The sequence below is a fragment of the Cryptomeria japonica genome, chromosome 9 (genome assembly GCF_030272615.1).
Source record: "Cryptomeria japonica chromosome 9, Sugi_1.0, whole genome shotgun sequence".
Taxonomy (NCBI): domain Eukaryota; kingdom Viridiplantae; phylum Streptophyta; class Pinopsida; order Cupressales; family Cupressaceae; genus Cryptomeria; species Cryptomeria japonica.
Window position 1 is genome coordinate 289404224 of NC_081413.1, and position 7697 is coordinate 289411920.

Below are 7697 nucleotides of genomic sequence, written 5' to 3' on the forward strand. Positions count from 1 at the left end.
TTGTGCCATCATCTTCAATTGTGTTTTCTGGCTCATGATCGTCATCTTCCATGGGATCATTATCTTCAGCTTCGATATTCACACCTCCATGTTTGTCCACTTCAAAAACCATATTCTTAGGGTTGTGTTGATCCATACCATGTGCTCCGGGGTGCTCGACCTATATAAAATTGATAAACATAAATAAACCGTGATCATGATCTCATCATCACGTGATTTATTATGTATGTAAATTGTCAAAATGATATAATGAAAAACTTACCAATTGATGATAATCATGTCCACCTTCAATGTGACCATGTAGCCTACAATGTTTCTTCGTTGTTTTGATTAGAAGTCTTCTAGTCTTTAACCCCTTACAAATTTTGCAAGGACAATAACATTTTCCATCACCTTTTCTTTTCAAGTTAGACCACAATCTAGCAATGGTCTCCTTATTTTGTTGTTTGTTGATATTGTCTGACATGGTCTTTCTTCATAGACAAGAAAATAGAAATTATCATCATTGAACAAAGCATCCTATTGAATTTAGATTTCTAGTTTTCTTATGTTACATCACACAACATGGAAAACAAGAAATACTCAATAAATAATAGGATTCATTGATCTAGTATTATCACAATCTGCACTTGGCCTTCAATATTTTCTCCTCCTAACACTGTTTATCCATTACCTGTCAAGTACAGAACTCTAAAACTCATGGCTATTAAAATACATAAGACAACATTGTAGCATCTTATGATCATCTATTATAAAACCAAAGCACTTGGGAGTGATTCTATTGTTTGTCACAGTCCAGGAAAATGGTGTCTACTGGAGCCTTGAATAACTGACTAGAAAGATTTTTAATTCCTTTTCTTTTTCCTTCTGATTTTTCACTATCACTTCCATCCTGCAAGTCAGATGCCCTCACCCTTTTCTTTCTTCTTATTTTTTCATACCCATTGTCATGCTTTGAATTATTTTTCTTTCTTGGTGACTCCTTACTGCTCTCACTGTCAGTTTCACTCTCAGAATCTGACGAACCTGATGAACTAGAAGAATCATCATTAGAGGTAGATTCATCTGACTTAGGAATAGACTTTTGCTGTTGCATTACAAGCCTTGGCATATTCTTCAAATACTCACGTAAACTCTCAGTGATACCACCAAGACCAATAAAAGTAAAGAAATCAATAGCAAACTGTGAATTTTTGGGATTGTCCTTTGGAGAAATTGAATCAAAAGACTCCTGCATTGTTGGATCGTTCAACCTTTCATTAAGCAACAATATACCAAGCTGCTCTGCCAGCTCCTACAAGAGAATCTTTATAAAAATACGGGAAGAGGAAGTAGTATCTTCCTCTATCAGACGTATATAAGAAGACAATGCCATGGAAGAGCATCTGTGCCAAGTAAGTGGGCAAAAAACTTTGCAACATTACGCAGTTTATTTGTTTCCAGTCTGTGTATCATAGAATACTATTGTACAAAACACTTCTCAAAAAATTCCTCATAAATTTTATTGATCATACAGAATCTTTTCCCAAGAAGACCATAATAATGAAGGTATGTTCTCTCTTGACCAAGTTCAAGCTCGATCTTTAGTAGCTTATGACCAGCTTCCTCAAAATCAACACTTGACATGATTGTCAAATAAATTGTACGTCTTAAATTGACCAAGTTTGTCTTTGTCTCATCCTATATTCTCAGTGCTTCCTCACCTTCCTCTTCATCATCATCATCATCTAAATCATTTGAATCATCACCTGAATCATTCTCCCCTTCTGCTTCATCTGAAGAAGCATCTCCAAGGATATCTTTCTTCAGTTTTTCATAGGTTGCCTCATGCTCTAAGAAATCAGGATCTGGCTTGAAAACATCCAAACCAGCTTCTTGATCAAGTTCATCTTCTAGGAAAACTTCATGTGTTAACTGATCTGGATGCACAACTCGATGACCCTTGAACTTAGCTTTGCGAATTGCAAAAAGGCATTGAATTAAAAACTATACTCGTTTGTCAATTTCCCCCTCATGGAGAATACCTCTAAATCTTTCAAAAATCCCATAGAGACCTTTGGGTGAAAGGTCTTGCAACAAAGAACCACATTCTTTCACGAACCCAACAACAACCTCTACACTGTCATCTGTGGGGTTCTGTAGTAAAAGGGTGAGAAGTTCCAAGGCAATGGTCTCATGTGCAACTTGTTGATTCACTAAATGAGCTATGAATTTGGCTACTGCTATCAACATGTGCTTGTCATTGCATTTGTATGCCCTCTTAAGCTGCAAAATAATTCTTCGCAAAAGCAGATTGGCAACTTCAGGAAATTTTGCATTTACCATAGCAACCAACGCAGCAAAAACATCTGTAAATCCAGGGGATTCCATTTGGGATTTCATACAAGACCTACAAAATAGACCCCTCCCATGGATGAGATTCTCTGCAAACAACTCTAGAATGATGTTCTTGATGTTAGATGCATTTACCTTGTTTACTAACCCATTGATACTCTTCTGAAGGGCATCCCATGTCATGCGCTAGTATTCCACGCTACTCTTGTCTTCCACATCTTTCATCATTTGAGCCAGCTTAAATGGGGGAATGTAAACACCCCCACTTCTTCCAACACCCTTCTCAGCTCCTCTTACAACACCTTCACCATTCCCATTCTAAGATGGAGCAGACACAACACCAGAAGTTTTCACTTCCACTGCCTCTTTGTCCCTCTTGTTTCCAAAAGCCCCTTTACCACTTAATTCATGCTTATTTCTGTACATAAACCCATCAGGAAGCATGAGTTTTTGCATATAAGCTCGCCCAAATATTTTACAGTTATTTTTCATCAAGATTCCCTCAGGAGCTGGCAGATCCTGCTTCCATACTTTAATTCTGTTTTCTCAAAGGACAATCCTAAAAATCCATGCATTGCAAACAACTTTTTACACCTTTTTTGGTTGTGGTGGCATCATAGAGAGTTTACATCAATAAATGAAGAACATGCCAATGCTTTTAATGTAGCAGTAGAATTCTATCTCTTATTCAATATCTCTAGTGAAACCCCCATGATCTTTTGTTGGAATAGAAGTTGTTATATTCTAGAAAGGGTCTTGTCCTTTATTGATGGGATATTCATCTACCTCAAGAAATAACTATTCTTTTCTCCAACAAGAAGTGGAACTAAATGAAGATCTAGCACCATGAAATGAATCCTCAAAAGGATTACTATAGTTAGTTTTGGTAGATAATGATCTGGGTAAAATACTAATGTGGCTTTACGAAACATTATGTACTAGCTTAGCATACTCTAACAACTTTGGTGCAACATGCTACATCCAATTAAGTCTCCATCGGTATCTCTATTTTGTTTATGGATTGGGATTCAATGTACTCTTTTTATACACAGATTTTACTTTCAAGTGAGGAGGTTTGTATGTACTTACTTGTCTTTCGATTGTATTCCTATTTCAAGAATTTCTTCTATCAACAAATCATTTGTTGTAAGTTGTACAAGTGGAAGCTTGAACATGCCTTCCATGCTAGCCTTGTTGATACGTTCAACACCATCTTGTGCAACAAATCTTTATAACTCCGCTATTTCATTGAAGAGTGAGTAGTAGGGACAATCTAGGACACTTACAGAGGTTTTGCAAGAGAGATAAATAGACCTAAATATTATGGCTTAATAATGATCAATAGGTAAATAGATAAGAAACTCTCAATATCAAAATGACTTTCTCAATTGTCTTTACTAGAAATGGATAGATCTGCTAATAATGGCTTTATGATTGTATGTCAACTATAGACTCAATCCAAGAAGAGCTAGAACTAATATGTGATATCTAGATTTATGATCTCTATAATATAACAATCCCATAATTATGTTTCCACGCATCTATACCACAATGCAAACATCATGCTAGTGTTCAGCCATAGCAATTGATATCCTAATTATAGAATGTGAAATATGCACATAACTATGAATAAAGATTAAGAAAAACAAAGAAATATGCTTATTGCAAACATAAATGACTAATGGACAAGAATTGAATTCATTGTAGATAGTTTTAAATATCAAATTCACTTATTTGTGTTCATTTAGTAACTCATGTACTTGTGGCCAACCATTTATCTCTTTCATAAATTAAACACTTATTAATAACATTAAATGGCTGAGTAATTATGTTTTAGTTGAAATTGAAAATAAAATGTTTTATTTCAGGACAACTCACACTATTCCCTATCATATTTTAGACTCTCGGTTTTGTTAGTAGTGGTTTGATGTCTTTGGAGCTGATCATTGCATTTCTTTAGTTACATTTGCTAGTGTACTCCCAGCCTGTACCAAAATGGGAGCTTTGGAACAGAGTGTGGACATCCATCAAAGCATAAAAGATAGAGGAATTTTGTCAGATGTAGTTGCAACTACTCTGTTAGCATGTATGCAAAATGTGGAAGCATAGACAAGGCACGGGAACTGTTTGACGGATTGCCTCAAAGAAATGTGGTTTCCTGGACTGCAATGATTGCCGGATATGCAAAAAATGGATTTGTTGAGAAGGCTTTAGAAACTTTCAAGCAAATGCAATTGACAGGTGTAAATCCAAATTCCACGACCATTGCTACTATCCTCCCTGCCTGTGCCAAAATGGGAGATTTGGAATAGGGTATGGACATTCATCGAAGCATAAAGGATAGAGGAATTTTGTCAGATGTTGTAGTTGCAATTGCCCTAGTAGACATGTATGCAAAATGTGGAAGCATAGACAAGGCACGTGAACTGTTTGATAGAATGCCTGAAAGAAATGTTGTCTCGTGGACTACAACGATTGCTGGATATGCACAAAATGGATTTGTCGACAATGCTTTAGACACTTTCAAGCAAATGAAATTGGAAGGCATAAAGCCAAATTCCACAACCTTTGCCAGCATCCTCCCTGCCTATGCAAAAATGGGAGCTTTGGAACAGGGTATGGACATCCATCAAAGCATAATGGATAGAGGAATTTTGTTAGGTGTTGTACTTGCAAATTCCCTACTTGACATGAATGCAAAATGTGGAAACATGGACAAGGCTCGTGAATTGTTTGATATGATGTCGCAAAGAGATGTGATTTTGTGTGAACAATCAACAGGTGCATATATGGGAGGAACGGATTACTGCTGCAAAATTGAACGCTCACTCCTCAATCATAGTTCTATGGTTTTACGAGATTAAACTAGGGCAATTAACCACCACATGTATATTTTTTGCAACATGAAATTAAAAACTAGGGCAATTTGAATCTACCTCCTGCACGAGATTGCAAGCAATGCCACAAATGCCTTCAACACGGGTTTGATGTTCTTGGGGGTTGAAGTCGCCATAGATGCCTATGCGGGATTGCAATGCACAAATGAATTCCCCTCTTCTTCTTTTTTAAGTAATGGCCATTGTCGTCGGAATTACGACGAACTCGAGCACTTTTTTGAAAAAAAGAAAATTCTCATTGCTAATGCCTTCTTTGTCGAAACCAAATGGGAAATTTCCATTGGAATTACGACAAATGCGGGCATTTTTTGAAAAAAAAATCAAATTTCGCCATAATATACCTTCTCCATTGGAAACCTCAGTCGGAAATCTAGTCCAAATGTATTAGTGACTTGAGGAGATCCTATGTCTACTAACTATTTCAGGAAGGACGGTTTGAAGCTTGATGGAACCAACTATGGTATATGGAAGATCAGAATGGAGACACATCTAAATTGCATTGGAAAGGACATATGGGATGTTACAAAGAATGGCTATGTTGTTCCTACTCAAGGTCAACCTAATCCACCAACCTTGGCTAAAGATGAAGAAAATGATTGCAAAGCAAGAGAAGCACTTTTGAGTGCATTGTTAGATCAGCAAAATCATGGGATTATCAGACCAATCTGCTGCTAAAGCTATTTGGGATAAATTGGAGACATTGAATGAAGGTGATTCCACTGTCAAAATTGCAAAACTGGAATGCTTTCGGGTCAGGTATGAAAATCTAAAAATGGAAGAAGATGAATGGATTTATGCTTTTATGGAAATAGTTAATGAAATTGTTTGGGCTATACTATGTTGTGGAGGATCCTTAAGTGAAGATGAAATTGTTTCTAAAGTTTTAAGAGCTTTGCCATCGGCATACAAAATGAAAGTAGCTGCTATTAATGAATTGAGAACAATGCCTAATGCATCAGTATCTAGAGATACTTTGGTTGGAAAACTTCCAGCTTTTGAGCTTGAGAAATTTGGTCCTATTGCTTCAATTAAGACATATTTGGCTTTCAAAGCTTCATCATCTGCAACATCATCATCATCATCATCTAAAAAATCTAATTGGAAAGCACTCTACGCTAGAGAACTTGAAGAAATCAGAAGAGAGAATGAAGAACTTGAAGAGCTTGAAGCTCTATTTGCAAGGAAAATGCCTAAAGGTCCAGTTGGAAGTAAGTATGAAGGTAAAGCACCATTTAAATGTTTTAACTACAATAAAATTGGTCATATGGCATCTAGGTGTCCTGATAGACATGCAAGATTGAAAGAAGAAGCTAAAAGAACATACAAGCCTAACCCTGAATATCAAAGGTACAGATTTAAGAAGAATAGAGACAAATCATGTTACTATGCTGATGAAGGAGTTACTGATGATTTTGATGAGGAACTGACAGACAATGGATGGGCTTTTGTTGCTATAACAGAAGATCAACCAGCACCTACTATTCAACCGGTAGAGTAGGCCCTGGTAGCTAAAATTGAAGAAAAGGATGAATGGATTATTGATTCCGGATGTTCACATAATATGACTGGTGATAAGAGTAAATTATTAACCTTTCAAGAATACAATGAAGGTCTAGTAAGATTTGGAGATGACAAAGCTTGTTTGATCAGAGGAAAAGACACTATATCTTTTGATGGTAAGCACAATACTGATAATATTTACTATGTTGAAGGTTTGAAGCATAATCTTTTGAGTGTTGGTCAGTTAGTTGAGAAAGGATTTCAATTACAATTTAATAATGGTAAATGCAAAATCATGAATAGAACTGGTTTGGAAATTGCAACCGGTAATCAAACTAGAGGTAATATCTTTCATTTGAATAACAATAAGAAGACATGCTTGATTGCACATATTGATGAAAGTTGGTTATGACATAAGAGACTGTGTCATGTAAATTTTGATTGCATTGTGAAAATCAGTACATCTAAGGTTGTAAGAGATTTACCTAAGATTGTTAAACCTCACAATCTGGTATGTAAGGAATGTCAATTTGGAAAGCAAGTTAGAACAGCTTTTAAGAGTATTCCAGAAAAATCCAATAATGTTCTTGACTTAATTCATACTGATTTATGTGGTCCAGTAAGAACTAGAAGTTTACAAGGAGATAGATATTTTATGCTAATCATTGATGATTATTCTAGAATGTGTTGGGTTACTTTTCTCAGGGAGAAATCAGAAGCTTTTGGGAAATTCAAACTACTCAAGGTGATGGTAGATAATGAAACTGGTAAGAAAATCAAATGCTTGAGATCAGATCAAGGAGGTGAATTCACATCTAAGGAATTTAATACATTCTGTGAAGTGAATGGAATCAGAAGACAATTATCAGCACCTCGGACACCCCAGCAAAATGGAGTTTTGGAAAGAAAGAACATAACTATTTTGGATGCATCTAGAAGAATGAAAGCAGAAGCAAACCTACCACA